At 41.8% G+C, this 16,466-nt stretch overlaps 1 long non-coding RNA gene across 1 annotated transcript in view; it reads left to right on the top strand.

The window, feature by feature from the left end:
• Nucleotides 1-16,466, top strand: part of LOC125417624 (uncharacterized) — a 39,441-nt gene that overhangs the window by 2,977 nt on the left and 19,998 nt on the right. The window contains exons 3-4 of the long non-coding RNA XR_007237183.3: nucleotides 1,612-1,687; nucleotides 2,743-2,821. This is a non-coding gene — a long non-coding RNA (uncharacterized LOC125417624). The remainder of the gene's footprint in view (nucleotides 1-1,611; nucleotides 1,688-2,742; nucleotides 2,822-16,466) is intronic.

The raw sequence follows: 16,466 nt of genomic DNA on the forward strand, positions 1-16,466 counted from the left end.
GACCGCTATTTTTTTTCTCCAGAAATGTGCAAGGAAAAAGAATTCTTATTTTGCTAGACGTTTCCTACCTTTTCAAACTCTTCCAAATTTCTTCAGCCTCTGAGCCCTTCCCACCCTCCCCACATACACACAGATGCGCCCTGTATAATAGAGTGTTCAGTGGTCAAAGTTATATGATTTATGACTGCAAATCTATTTTTTGTAATGATTTTCTACTTTAAAAGCTAGTTCCAAAACCTCCACTCCTTCTCCAATGCACTGACTGTGGTAATATTGTAAATCTCCATTCTCATCCTGGGAACCTCATTTTTATTTGATTTTATTGGCGCTGCTCTATTGGAACGTGTATTGCTTGGGCCCCTGTGGAGAACTGCGCAGGTGTGCGGGAAGCAAAGCATCTTTTGTTAATAGATGTTCACCCTGGGAGCTCATGAAAACACTGTCATTCCAATTGCTTTTATGAAAATTCTGTGAATTCCCATGTTGTGAATTTCTAGCCAAGCCCGGGAGACCAACCATCCTTAACACAAGCCAAAGATATGATTGTTGCAATGACCAAAATAAACATTCTACTTGCTTTCTCACAAAAAATAAATTCACATATTTAGTTGGAATATTTAAGTCATAGAAAAATCATATTAACATTGAGCTTGACTCTTCTAACTGAAATGGCATTAACTCTTGGTGAGATCAGACCACAGAAAGACGATTTGGCTTTCCTGGGCAACTTTTCAAAGCATGAAAGAGGACTTAACTATCCTTTGCTTGAGTTCAGAACGGCTTGACAATTGGCCAAGCCCATTCCAAGTCATCTGCATAGACTTATTCTTTAAAACCAAGAGAAACGGGGACAGGCATTGCCCATGCCCAGCCCAAGTCATATACTAACACTTTAAAACCAAGGGTGTGTGGACATGGACCCTCCACCTCTTAGGGGAAGACAACAGTATCTTCGTCTTCTATGTCTTCCTACAGCCTCTTGGATCAGCTGCCACAGCAGACCTCCGGGAGGCCAAGTCATACTTTTCCTCTGGGTTAGGACCAGACATATATGGTGTTGGAAGAAAAGACATAGCTTGGTATATTACAGTATGTGTCATTAGAAAAAGATGCCAGAATGCTTTATTTAAAACTCTGTTTTCTCAGGTTGTGTTGCCCAAGTGTATTTTGGCATGGACAACTTCAGCTTCAAAAATTCCAAGACGTACATTGAGTTTCACATAGCTGAGGCTATTATATTTGGTTGTGTGCCACTAACACCTTTCTCTCTTCTTGCTTACTAAGGAGTGAAGTGATGACTGAATTCCTACTAAAAATTTTGCTCTCTTCTCCTTGCAAACCACAGGGTCTGTTCCTGATAGGCTCATCTGTCTGTTCCAAAATGACAAGCGGAGTTGAGAGTGGAGTGGGGCCAGTGGGTTTCCTAGATGAGGCCTTCACAGTTGGAGCTTTCACCATTGCAGGAACAACCTTCAGGAGGCGGCTCTGAGAAACTTGCCAAATCGTTCATACTTGGCTAAAAACCATGGACTCTCAGGGGCGTATCCTTCCTCCACAGAGCGGTTGAAGATGGTTCCATAAGAGCTAAGCAAGCCTCCTTTCTGTTTTCAGGATGAAGATGAACTCTTGTAAAGGACCCATGACAGCATGCTAATCTTTATGCCCACTCAGTCATGCTGAAGTGAAGGTAACCTCCAAAAAGATACTGCCTTAGCAAACAGCTCTTGTGGTTTCCTGTGCTGCTTGGCACCTGGGTAGAGAGGAACCCAGGCATGAGTTATTTTCCCTCAACTTCCCCCACAGACTGTCATGAGGGAACTTCTGTACCTTTTTTAAGTGTAAAAGTTTGGTTGTCCTTGCCTCTGAACTAGTCTTGGAATACAGTTCTGTTGGAGAAAGCCAAGTCTGGTCCCCCTTGAAGATTCCAGCCCTTGCAAATTACCTGAGCTAATGGACACAGACCAAACTGAGTACAGTTGCCTGTGCCCAGTGACATAACCTTATTTTTACAGTCATATTACCTCAGCCTTTCATTGTTTCTACAAGCCATGTTGAGATTTAATTTGGGCCCCTTAGGCATACAGGCTAAGAATATTAGCTAAAAACTATTGCGACTAAGAAAAGTAGTGTCTGAAAATCAGTGACTGTATGAAATCAGCAGAGAAAGAGCGAGGCCGTCTGTTTCTCACAGGTCTGTTTCTCACAGGTGCTTAAGGCCTCACACCTAGCAGGCCAGGTGTGGTTTTGCACGCCTAGAATTCAAGCAGGGGGACTTTAAGTTCAAAGCTACCTATGCTGCATTGTGAGACCTGTCTCAAAAACACAGAACAGGACCTGGAAAGAGGACTCAACAGCTAAGAGCACATTCTGCTCTTGTAGCAGACCCAAGTTTGGTTTCCAGCACCCGCATCTAGCAGCTCACAAATACTTATAACTCCAGCTGCAGCGGTTCCTAAGCCTCTGGTCTCCAAGGGCATTGGCACTCAAACATGTATGCATGTGACATACACATTTACTAATAATAAATCTTAAAAAACAAAATAGATAAAAAGGCAAAAAATATTCCACTACCTAAACTGACCCTAAGTGATTATTGTTGAAATATGCCAATAAAACGGTTTGGTTCCTATGAGGTGATGTATGGTGAGTGAGGGTGGGGCATGCGTCAAGAAGCTGTTCCCAGGGCCAGTGTTCCCAGAGCCAGTGTTCTGCCTAAGCCACCTACTCACATTTTCTTCACAGGCAGCTGATGGACCAGAGAGCAGCATATCAGAGTGAGGGAATAGTCACAGTGCAGATGCCCAGCACAGGCATGACCCAGGTAAGCCGTCTTCATTTCCAGAGCAAAGCTGGAGGAATGCATCACCCTCGCATGGAATCTTCCTGAATATCTATTGATGTGGGATTCCCCTCTGTATACTGTGAATATGTTTTATTACCATTGATTAATCAAGAAACTGCTTTGACCTATGGAAGGGCAGAATGTAGCCAAGCAGGCAACCCAAACAAAGATATATAGAGAGAGTAGGCAGAGTCAGAGACACCATGTAGCTGCCAAAGGAGAAAGATGCTGGAACTTTACTGGTAAGCCACAGCCTCGTGGTGATATATAGATTACTAGAAATGGGTTAATTTAAGATGTAAGAACTAGCTAGCAACATGCCTGAGCCACTGACCAAACAGTGTTGTAATTAATATAGTTTCTACGTGATTATTCAGGTCTGAGCGTTCGAGACAGTAACATGCACCCTATGTTTACATCATGGCTGACCCATTATATCTCCTACTCCAGGCAGATCATAGGAAGAGGGAAGCAGCTTCCCTGAGTTCCATGATGAGTGGTCTGTCCTCTGGAAGGGAACCAGGAAGCCAGGGCTTTAAAGAGAACTCCCACACAGAACAGGAAAGCCAAGGCCAGGGCTGGTTCCACATGCGACTGGGGAATGGAAGACACTAATCATGACATCTCTTTTCTCTGGCATCTCAGCCACAGGAAATAGCATTGCTGACCTCCCTATCCTAGACCTGGGAGGAGCTAGCATTCTTTAGCTGGTACCTCTTGGTGCCAGCCTCTCTGTCCATGGTCACAGACATTTCAGCCTAGGATTTGTATGAAATATACAAATGCAATGGTTTAGGTGAGTCAACCCACGTTTATGCCCTAGTTATTATGTAGCTGAGGAAGAGACTTGGTCAGTCGTCCTCATCAACTTAGACCATGAAACCCAATATGGACACGTTCAACAGAACCGCCATATGTGGGCTGCCCATGTAAGCTGCAGCATTGCCAGGGCATAAATTTCAATTTTTTTTTATTATGTAGCTAGGTGTGCTAGGTGCCTTATACTTATATTAATGTTTATCCTGTTATAAATACCATTGCTTTTCCAGACTCTATAATTCTGGGATATAATGGGATTACTGTTTTTGTTTATTGCCTGAGCACCTAAAATCTTAAATAAAAATTAATAAAACCCAAACCTGTGGTGAGCCTCCAAAATTCATATGGAGAAGGGAGGAGATACGTTGTGGTGCTTGTTAAAGCACAGACTCCTGGGCCATACTCCCAGAAACCCTGGGTTAGTGGTTCTGGGAGGAGTTGAGAACTCTAACCTGCTGACTTTGCGCCCAAGGTGGCAGGGGATGTGACGGGAGACACACTATCCTAAGATCCATCCCTTTACCAGACCCCATTATTTAATTAAATGCCTGCCTTCAGTTAGACCTCGCCTATCCAACCTCTTAAAACTGAGTGAACATGGACTCCTGAGCCCCATCTATGGATTCCTAGTTGTCGCTGTCCCTCATGGCTCAAGAACTACCTCCCACGGGCCTGGGTCCTTGTCTTTACTATGGCAGCCTTTGTTTTCTCCATTGGCCTCACCATCTCATCACCTGAAACTAAAACTGGTGCCCTGGAGGTTTCTACATAAAGAATGAGTGATGTATATGCATTTATATTTCTTCTGAAAAATCCCTTCTAGTTCTAAAACAGGAATGAATGTAGACCGACTTTCCCTTAGGCAAAGACTCTTGGATCTCCCAAACCTCTTAGACAATGCAAATCACTCTCGGCCTAGTAGATGGGTCCTGGGTATTTTCTTGGGGTCGGGCAGAACCATCGAAGGGTTCATTCTCCAGATGGCCTCCCTGCCCCCCATTAGGGTTCTTTCCTTTATATCAATTAATTCCTTTTCTCTCAAAAATTCTTGGGTTTACTCCATTGCTTTGATTTTCAGTGCCTCCACCTGTTTTGTAGGATCAAGATTTCCTTACTTCTCTGGCTCCTAAGCCTTGGGATCAGCCATAAATACCCTCCCACTCACTGAAGTAAGCCACAATCCTTTAATCCTTTTGAAGTTGGAAACAGCTGGAAACAGGCTGAGGGTAGAAAGAGCAAACAGAGACCTGGGGATGTTAAATCTCTCTGGCTACTTTGTTCCATCAGGAATTCGGCTGCATAATTGTGGTTGGTGCTTCCTGGATGTTCTGTATTCTGGGAAGCCCCTCCCAGGTCTACCTCTTTGAATCCCAGGGCTCATTCTCCTGGCTTTCTCTCTACTCCCAAACACACCTTCCTCCTATTTTATTTTGATATTGACTTCACTTCATGTCTCCTCCTCAAGAGAGAAGGAAACCAGAATGATATTAATGATGAATCCCAAGTATCCCAAGAAAGTTTCCAGCAGAAATAGACTGTCCCTTCCAGAGTCAACCTTTTGTTCTAAGCCAACAGACAGCCTTGATCTCCGTGCAGGAGGGAGGGCTGTAGGAAAGGACAGCAGGATATCAGGGCTGGAGCAGGAGAGAAATGGCTGATGATGGCCCATCCCAGAGCTCCACCACGAAACTATACGCTGTCCACCTTGCTTTCCTTTTCTCCCAGCTTTGGCTTTGAGAAGCACACTCACAGGAGACACCTCTGAGTCTGTATCTCTACCTGTGCCTCAGGAGGCTGATTCAGGGGTTCACCATTAGCCCAAATATAACCGTGCATCGTCCAGGAATGAGGACAACATCAGAGGCAGCATTTAAAAGGCAAGTCAATGGAGAAGGCCCAGCAGCTTAGGAGCTGTGGCACCCCACCCCCTGCACCTCTCATGGCCTCTGCAAGCGACCTTTTTCTGTTCTTTAGGTTCCTCATTTTAACCTGGGGTGCTAAAAAACAACATGAAAAGCATTACTGTGAGGATTAAGTAGACTAAACCGTAAATACCAATTGCTTTCCGTGTATCGAAAGCTCACTGTCTATAATTTGAGAACTCATCCCACTTTTTTTGCTTCCAGCCACTTGATTTCCCCATTCACTTCTTGGTTCCTAAAGATTCTCAGCAACTTAACTCAAATTCTAACTCTCCTTCAGATGGTTGAAAGCAAGTGGATTTGTCACTGTTCTAAACCATTCCAACCCAATTCAATTCCATTTAGATAATCTAAAATGTAAATCAAATCATACATAGATGATTGATGGGAATATGATTAGTAATATCAGCAAATTGACCTTTTTTGTCTGGGCAGAAGGCCTTGTCACGGCAGGATCAGAGCACGACCATCATCAACTAGGGAAAACAGTTTGGAGACCACATTTGCCCTATAAATAGCATTTTTAGGGAAGAAAACTCTTCATATGCAGGATAAGCACCTTAGGGACATAGAGCCCTGCCCTGTGACTTTCACTTGATGACTAAGGGCTATTGCAGGCTCCAGCTTCCCCCACCTTCACCACAGCCGCAGATCTCCCTATCTATCTCAATGGTCCTGAGCATTTGGTCAGCATGAACAGCTAAACTAGGCTCTTGGGGTTATTATTCCAGGAACCAATTTTGTTTTTACACTGCTCTGGTTGCACAAGTTTTGTAGTCTTGGATGGTCTGTTCCAACCTTACATTTCCTAAACTGAGTTACTAAAGTGACGGAGTCTATGTGTATAAGAGTTGACTAACTTCACTTAGTTTTGAAAGAAGTCTTTAAGCAGAAATACTTACATGATCATTATTACCTTGAAGACATGTTTCACTGTATCTAGATTGTCTTAGGTATTATTTAGTCTTAATACTGCAAAGAAAACCTAAGTGCTCATTTGTTTGGAAGGGGGGCTCTAATAACCCTGTACCCCAAGCAGCACAGAGCCAGGGTTACCTGGTTACTAAGAAAATTTGATGACCCGACATCGATGCCAGTTTCTCAGCTGCATGTTTGTGTCATCAGCCTTTCCGTCACTTTACTTAGGCCCTGATGCTTTGGGTTTACGAAAACAAAAGAAGTGATTTCGGTTCACAGCTAGGGACAATCCCGTCCAGCAACTGATCACTTAGCCCCACTGGGTCTTGGCAGGCAGACAGACCATCATGGCATGGAAGTGCGTAGGCCCTGTGACCAGAAACACAATGCGTGAGAAGAAATAACCAGGGTCCCATAATCCCTTTCAGGATACCACCCAATAACCTAGGACTCCCTCCCAATCTTAAACACATGGGCCTTCAAGAGACACCTAAGATGCAAATGATAGCAATTCCGTTGTAATGACCTGTATGTTCACTCTCAGTCTCTGCCTTCTGTGCCTCTCTCTATCTCTCAGGCAAATTTTATTAAACACCTATTTTTCAGTGACTGCTTAATCTGCACTGTTGTCAGTACGACCCGTCATGCTAAGAACAATAGAAAGAAGGGATGGAAGAATACCATACCATGAAGTTTGAGAACTTGCTTAGATGGTCACTTGTTTGGAGAGTTCACACGTACAGCCTACCTTTCCTTAGGATAGATTTTGCCCAAATGGTGGCATATAAAAACCACAAAACAGAAACAGCAACAAGCACCCCAGTTGGCATGAGGAATATAGCTCTTATTATGAAATACCAGTAGAGCAAATCCTTGTCACAGTATCTTTTATACAGTCAACACATTCTCTTTCTCTTCATATACACATTTATGTTTATATATTACAAACAAGTTTATTTTGTAATAAATATATTGTTAGTAAAAGTAAAAGCCAATTAACTAATATAAAAATGCTATGTGCCAGCTGTTTTTCCAGGTGTTTCACAGTATTTACTGCTTACTTCTCAACTCACCCCCAGAAGATAAGTAGTCTTCTTTTTTTTTTAAAAAAAAAGACTTATTTATTTTTATTGCGTATACATCATTCTGCCTCCATGTATGCCCACATGCCAGAAGAGGGTGCCAACTCTCATTACAGATGGTTGTGAGCCACCTTGTGGTTGCTGGGAATTGAACTCATGACCTCTGGAAGAGCAGCCAGTGCTCTTAGCCACTGAGCCATCTCTCCAGCCCGATAAGTAGTCTTCTTATGTTCATTAGAAAATTAACTATTGCTGTGTGTGTGATCACACACGTGCGGTGAGAGGACGGCACTATTGGTGTGTGTGATCACACACGTGCAGTGAGAGGACGGCACTACTGCTGTGTGTGTGATCACACACGTGCAGTGAGAGGACGGCACTATTGGTGTGTGTGTGTGTGTGTGTGTGTGTGTGTGTGTGTGTGTGTGATCACACATGTGCAGTGAAAGGACGGCACTCTTGAGTTGTTTTCCTTTACCAGGGATTCAATGCAGGGCACAAGGGCTTTACCCACTGAGCCGTCTTGCCAGCTCCATTTTTTTAAGGTTTTCTATTTGCATGACTGTGTGTGTGGTATGCTTTTGTGTAAGTATGTCCACATGTGTGTAGGTATGTGTGTATGTGTGTGTACGTGCAGGCCAGTGGCTGACCTTGGGTGTCTTCCTTGATTACTCTCCATTCTATTTACTGAATCGGGGTCTCTTACTTGAACACTGAGAGATTGGTCTAGACAGCTGGTTTGCTCCTCCAGCCTGTCCTACCTTCTCAACTCTGGGATCACAAGCAGGCACCCAGGGCTAGCCTGCACTGACATGGGTGCTGGGGGTCTCAACTATGGTCTTCACACTTACTTGATGAGTATTTTGCCCATTAAGTTATCTCCCCCAGCCCTACATTCAATTTTCAGGAAAAGAAACTGAGGCACCAGAGAGCTAACATGCTGAAGGTCATACTGGCAGTTTGTAGCAGAGTTGACACAGACAACCAGGCATGCCGGCTCAGCATGTGCCCTCTCACCATCACGTGGTGCTAAGGCTTGGCGGGACTAAGAACCTTGCCCCAAATCATGGATGCTAAGTGGTGAAAAAGCTCAAACTGAAAAGGGGCACATGGCTGATGGAACCCTCCTGAATTCTATGTTTCTCTGCCTAAACTAAAAATCGTTATTACATCATTTGTCTCTGGAATATATTTGAAGATTCAGTTAGAAAAACTTTAGTGATTTGTATTTATTACTTTTACATTTGAATATTTATTGTTTCTGAACTCCATAGAAATAAGAGTATCTGATTTACACCTGAAATCTTTTTACTGAAGACCTGAATTTAAAAGACTTCTCAAAGTCCTCAAATGTGCAAGTTCTTTTCTGATTTCTATTTAAAAGCTCTCCTGAATGAACCTGGCAGAGGACGGGCAGTTTCTGACAGCCTTGAGACAGATTCCTCACAGTTTCTCTTCTAACATTCGCCCAGGGAAGATCAAACAATTAAAAATGGAAAGGAAAGCTAAGATCAAATGCAAAAGACCAGCCTGACTCACCAGCACCTGTGCCAGTCAAAGGCTTGTACAGAGAACACTTTTTTTTTTTAAGTAAAAGTCATATACTCCCCAGCCTGAGCCAGAGCATGGCAAATGTGCCTGAGTGAGAGATGGCCTGTGTCCGACTCACCAGTTCTGCAGCTGCGATGCAGCATGGCAGAATTAACCAGAAGAGCAGACAACTTCACCAGGCAGCAGTTCCTGTTACTGTTTTTGACAGTCTCCTCAGCTGTTCACCTCTGGCCAGAGTGCCCTGGAGGAGAGGGGTAGGGTTTATTGGAAAAATAACTTAGTAGTTTCCCATGGAAGAACTTCTCTCAAACAAACAGACAACCTGGCTACAGAAGAAAAAGGGACCAAACACAACCCATTAGTCTACGAGATCTGCTCCAGATTCTACTCAGGCACAAAATAAATTGGATTCTGTATGCTATGAGTTTTAGTTATCTTCTTGGATAAAAGGTCAAAACCCAGGACCTTTCCCAGTCCAGGGCTTCCATCTCCCAAGTGCTGTGGAATTAACACGACTCTGGAGAGGACTCAAACTGCCTTGCTTGGAAAAGCAGGGGGAAATGTTCCCTCCCTTCAAGGGTTGTTGTAGAAGAATGCTTGTTTGTTTCCTGGCTGCCCAGACTCCCGAAATAATTACACAGAGACTGTATTAACTAAATCATTACTTGACCCATTACCTCTAATTTCTTATTGGCTAACTCATATCTTAAATTAACCCATCTCCATTAATCAATTGCCATGAGACTGTGGCTTACCAGGTAAAGTTCCAGTGTCTTTTCTCTAGCAGGGCTACATGGCTTCTTTCTTACCCCACCTTCCTTCTTCTAGCATTCAGTTTAGTTTTCCCTGCCTAGTTCTACTGTGCCCTATCAATAGGCCAAGGAAGTTTCTTTATTCACCAATGGTATTCACCGCATACAGAGGGGAATCTCACATCATCTCCCCTTTTCTGTTTAAATGAAAAGGGAGGTTTTAACTTTAACATAGTAAAATTACATATAACAAAACAGGTATCCAGCAATAATTACAGTTATAATATTTATATCTACTTTATCTTTTAACATAACTAAGGAAAACTATAACTATATATTCTTCAACTCCATCAAAGACTCCAGAAGGATATATTACCTAAGTAAACAGGAAGTACATTGTAAGCAACTTCCAAAACTCTAGAATTGACAGAGACATCTTGCTGCCTGAACAGTCACCCAAAGTTCTTTTGTAACATTGAGGCATCCATCTTCAGCTTACAGGCCCATAGTACCTAGCAGAATTACCCATGAAGCAGGAAATTTGAAAGATTGTTTCACCTTTGCTGTCAGTTTGTCAGTCACTTTCTTCTGTGTCCTTAGAATGTCTGGCAGACTCTTCCATGAAGCAGAAACCCTGAAGGATTGTCTCACCTTTAGGCAAGTTCAGCAGTCATTTCTCTGTGCATCGTGCATATCCAATTCATACAGCATAACATCAAGTAATCCAGGCAAGAACAATTTCTTGCCCAAATGGCTAACCAACTCCATAACAAGACTCTTTGATGCCCATTATCCTCTTGAAGTAGATTGGTGCTGCCAGGAGCAGAAGTGTCTCATTGTCATGAAAAGTCCTAACTTGACTTTTACAAGCTTGACTATTATAGATGATTATCTATTAACCTATATTTCTTAATAATACATTACATTTTTAAATGAGATGGACAAACACAATACCTTAATCAAGACCAGAAATATATATAATAAGATTGACCTTAAATTTGTATCAATAAACCAATGCAAAATATTCATCTCTACAGTATATCCATCCCCCTTTAAATGTAAACAAACATTTATAGGCAATATTTAAGAATTTGGGCATAGTTCTCTCCAAACTACTTTCTGCTTTTTGTTGAGTGAAGTATTTTCTTTTGGGGGGTGTTCATGGCAACCTTTCAGGGGGTCACGATCCATCAGACCACATCAGTCTGAGAAGGATTCCACAGGGTCTCATCCTCCGTGGAAACAAAAGAAGAACTTCTTTTCCAAAGCAACATATCTTTAGACCCTTTAAAGGTATTTGAAGACAAAATACTTTTAAAGTATATATGTTGGTTATTTAGCTCCTTCACAGTCCAAAAATTCAAATAAAACACAATAATATACGTAATCCAGATACTCTGTGTATATTCCATCTCTATGTGGCTTATTTGCTTTTACTCTTAATACTTTTTAATATTTATTTTATTATCTTTACTCCTTTAAACTATGACTGTCTGTACTCTGTCTCTTTAAAGACTTTGTTTTATTATTTTAAAACCATTTACTTCTTTTATAACTCTCTATACTCTTTTTCTTCTCTCCCAAGCATACATACATTTTTTAAAGCACACTGTGACCCATTTAGAGGCCCTTTTCATTTGAATCTGTCTTTATTGTATATCTGTAATCCTTTTCTGACCAGAAAAATTTGATTTTTTTTTTAATTAAGTCCATTCACTGTCTCTGAGACTGCCCAGTGGGACCTATCCTCACCACCTCAACTTCTGCCATGTGTGACTGGGCAGAGCGAACAGGCAGGGCCCTGTTGGCCCTAGACATGCCTGCTTAGCCACCAAGTAACTTGCAGAATGCTGTCCACAAACCCTATTTAAATGCTCGGCCTCTTGAAAGAGCCAGAGTTCACACTGGCAGCATGGCCCAAAAAGTCGCTTGCCATTTCAAAAGTGCACAGCTTTTTTTCTGCTACCACTGAATCAGGAAAACCTTTCTTAAGCTGTGCTTAACTCTGTTTTTGTTTTTGTCTATAATTCCTTCCCAAACTTTCTCAGGTTTTAAGTGAATTTTAGTTAGTCACATTGGTGCCAATTTGTAGTAGGAGACCACTTGTTTGTTTCCTGGCCTCCCAGACTCCTGAAATAATCACACAGAAACTGTATTAATTAAATCACTACTTGGCCCATTAGCTCTAGCTTCTTATTGGCTAACTCGTATCTTAAATTAACCCATCTCCATTACTTTGTGTATTGCCATGAGGCTGTGCCTTACTGGGTAAAGTTCTGGCATCTGTCTCTGGCAGGGCTACATGGCTTCTTTCTGACTCTGCCTTCCTTCTCCCAGCATTCAGTTTAATTTTCCCCACCTAGTTCTACTCTGCCCTCTGCCTTATCAGCAGGTCAAGCAAGTTTCTTTATTCACCAATGGTATTCACAGCATACAGAGGGAAATCTCACACAAGGGGTGACCTTCAGCCAGTGAGCCAACACTAGACAAGAAGTCTCTTGCTTCAAGTTAGGGCAAGGCTGTAGCAGAGCTCATTTTGGTAAGATGAGAGTAGGCTAGAAAACTTCCTCAGTTTCTTCCTCAGTCCCATGCTATATCCCTAGTCCCTTGCAGAACATTTTCTGTAAGTACCAGGCCCCTAAGTCACAGTAAAAGAATCTCCAACTCTGGCTGTATTGCAGGAGTCCAACCAAGGAGAGTGTACTGATCACAAATCCAGTCTAAGAACATTTTGAGACAAAAACATTAATGCACACAGTCTTTCTTCTTATTTTATAACTTCCAATTAGATTCCAGAAAGTACTGGGCAAGATAATTCAGGGTTATTGACATACACTGCCAGATTTTCTCCAGGAAACATTTAAATTGTACAACTTCCAGCAATGCTGAGAAGCACAGAATACAGCAAAGCAAGCAGCCCCAGAAGTCATTGTAAAGTTGACTTCGTAAATGTGTGCCATTGCTCTTCTTATTTGTATACCTTGAATTGTTACAGAGGCAGAGTATATGCTTACATATATCTCCTAGCAACACATCTCCCTTATTTCCATTGGATTTCTAATCTGAAAAGGACATTCCACTTCAGGTTTCCAGAAGTTTCAACACCACAAGATTAATCTCACTGTGTGTAAGGATTTTGTGTGTGAGGGCTTTTTAGTTCTATGCAAGACAATTCCAAGTTTCAAAACTGGGCAGAGTTGGGATTGTTTTCCTGTGTGGAAAGGTTAACATAAAGCAGATGTGGGTCTCTTTCTTCAGAATGGATTATTTGTCAGGGGATGTTAACTCTTCAACACACACACACTGAGAGAGAGGGGCAGAAATAACAGGCAATAAACTTACTTTTCATGTCTTCTTATTAATAAAAACAAATGCTTTTATTAATAACTAAGAATGACAGTGACAAATGACCTCCTTGGCCACACCCCTCACTTCATGGCAAAGTCGTCTTGCTCTCTTTATCTCACTTCCTCCCTCACTTTTTTTTTTACCCACTAAGAGCTCTGATGTCTATCTTTGTGTCGTTGGCTGTCCCCCCTTTATAATCATCTTACATGCTTTTTAAATCTTTTTTATGGTAACTATCAAGGGTAGCTTGAGAAGTTGAGACAGGAGGGGTTTGATGAAAATACAGACTGAAAAACTGTCTAGAGAGTAAATAAGCAAAGGCTAATGATTCAGGGTAGCTTTTCTAGATCTTCTTGTTTCACCTAGGAGTGTGAGGCCCTTCAGGGTTTCCCACAAATCTGGAAGTACTGATTGCTCAGGAAGAATGTCCAACTTAAAAACCGGCAAGGTATTTGAGTAGACAGTAGACACGTCGCAAAAGAAGAAATATAAAGACCTGAAAGTATATGAGGAAAAAAAAACCTCAATACTATTAGCTATCAGGGGAATGCAAGCCAAAACTATAGCGAGGCATCGTCTAACCCCAGTTAGGATGCATACTGTGAAAAGAGAAAGACACGAAGCTGCAGAGCAAGGTGTAAGCAGTCTAACTCGCTGCAGTCCTTGGTGCTCTTTGTGGCCTTCGGTTCCCAGACTTCTCTTCCTTTTCTTGTTTCCCGATGCCCTTCACTTCCTTCCTAGGCATTCTCTTCCCTTGGCTAGGATTCTTTCCTTCATGCTCCCTCAGCCTCTTCAGTTTAGCATCCTGCCCAGTGTCACCTCTTCTCTGTATCCCTTCCTGGCTGCACACTGTCACCACTGTCTCCTCTGTGACATGCATAGCTACAGGTACATGTAAATGTTAGACACCTGACAAATGCTGAGAGAAAAAAGGGGCTACGGTGTGAGTGGGTTTCCATATAAAACAGTCATGAGCAACATAGTTGTTGGGAAATGCTGTGTTAATAGGTTGAGTAAGGAGCTATGGCTTCATCGAGAGGTTACTCCATTATAAGTAGGTTTTCTACAAGACGTGACTTGCTTGGTTTGAGATAGGAAATATGAGGAGAAACGATCTCAGCTAATAAGTTGAGAATACTGTTTCAGGGAAAAAAATCTGAGAGGCATTGGAGCATTGAGTACATGGTTTACACAGTGACAGTAATCAGGTTAGTATTGGCACAGAAACGATGCATTTTAAAAAGCAATAAAAAGTAAGCAAAGAAACATTCTAAGAACTCCTCTCCTCTAAAACCAGTTCCTTTGGCTTCCTATCATCTCTAAAGTTAATACAAATAATTCTACTTTAGAATGAGACCTATTATCCTGAGATATGTGTTATGAGTGTGTATGAAATGCCTCTATCCCACAAGGTTTGTGCACTAAAGGTTTGGTGTCTAACTGCTAAATTTATCACTAAGAAATAACTAAATAATGAGGACATTGCTGTGGGACAACAGTCTGTACCCTGTCAATAGTATTCTAATAACATGCTGATTGGCCAGTAGCCAGGCAGGAAGTAGAGGTGGGGCAATTCTGGGAAGAGGGAATTTTCAGTCTGCAGTTGTCATCCAGATGGAGAGGAAGCCAGACACAGAGCTAGCAAGAGGTGGCTGCCTCGCTGAAAAAGGTTCCAGGCCATGTAGCTAACACAGACAAGAATTATGAGCTAATATAAGTTATAAGAGTTAATAAGAAGCCTGAGACACTAGGCCAATCAATTTATAATGTATGTATCTCTGTGTGATTTCTTTGGGACTTAACTGCAGGAACTGGGCAGGACAGAAACCTCTGTCAACAGGGTACTAATTTCATCATTTGACTAAGCCATTAATGACTTCAAGCTTAATGGACTTTAGGAGGGTTGAGGAAGTTAGTCAGTGGGAGCATGTATTTTGCCTTGATTTCATCCAGCCTGTCTCTTGTTTCCTGTCTCCCATGATGTGTGCTACTTTGTCTACCATACACACCCCACCACAATGCTGTCTTCTTTGTCCAACTTCAATGAGCCAAGTGCCCATGGATTGCATAGATCTCCAAAGCAATGAGATAAAAAAAATCTTTTCTCTTTTAAATCATCAATATTTGTCACAGCAGTAAAAATCCTGAGCATCACATGCACATCTGAGTGTGTTACACAGTATTATACTCAAACACAGTCTGTCATGAAACTTCTTTGGGGAGTCAAAGATGATGAGAGATTGTGGAACTGTAGTATAAGACAAGATATTTGTGTGTGTGTGTGTGTGTCTGTGTGTGTGTGGTTATTAATATCTATCCCGCCTTGCTTCTTTTCTAGCTAGAAATGTAAAAGTAAGGGGAAGACATTACAAAGAGAGCCAGTGGAAACCAGGAAAGATTGCACAAGGCTTGTTTGCTAACTTACATTTAACGAAATAAGAACTACTTTCTCTAAAATGTTTGCAAGTTGTTTTCTGAAAGTTGCAATCTAATAAATCTGATCTTCCTAAATCTCTTCTTGGCAACTGCCCCAGAAGCATAAAATGTGAGAAAAAAAATCTCCATTCAAACTTCCTTATAGAATATTCTGCCACAGAAATACTACTGGAATCTATTTTACCGACAGATTATATAATATTTTTACATTCCCCCCTCCCAAAAATTAAGTCGTAAAAAAGAAGGGAGCCATTTTAGCACTAGATTGTCTTTCTTGTAGTTAGATTTTAGGTACAACCACCTGAACTATACATGGTACACACTGACATTAATATTCATCTTTTAAAATTCCAACCATTATCAACCGGGCATAACAAGCATCAATGGAAAGTATTTGCTTTAAAAATCTGACATTACTGGTAGTTTCCTTGATATCCTGAAATAAAAGTCCCCAAATTTTTTAGTTAAATATCTTTTCTCTTGCTTTTTTTGTTTTGCTTTGTTTGGTTGGTTTTGTTGTTGTTGTTGTTTTCTGGTACTGGGGGTTGAACCCAGGGCCGTAGTGTGTGCTAGGTAAGTGCTCTACCACTGAGCTATATACACAGCCGCAAACATCTCTCTCTTTAGCTGTGATCATGAATGACTTCAGGCTAGAATAGAAGAGCTTTGTTGTTAGCATTCACATTTTCTCAGGGTATGGCAGGGCTTCTAGGACTTCCCACCAGAGCACCTTCAGGAGGCTAGGAGTAGTTCTCACAGATTGCTGGGCGGGGTTTTGGATGCTTAGCAGCAAATA

The sequence above is a fragment of the Myodes glareolus genome, chromosome 14 (assembly GCF_982192425.1).
Source record: "Myodes glareolus chromosome 14, mMyoGla1.1, whole genome shotgun sequence".
NCBI classification, from domain to species: domain Eukaryota; kingdom Metazoa; phylum Chordata; class Mammalia; order Rodentia; family Cricetidae; genus Myodes; species Myodes glareolus.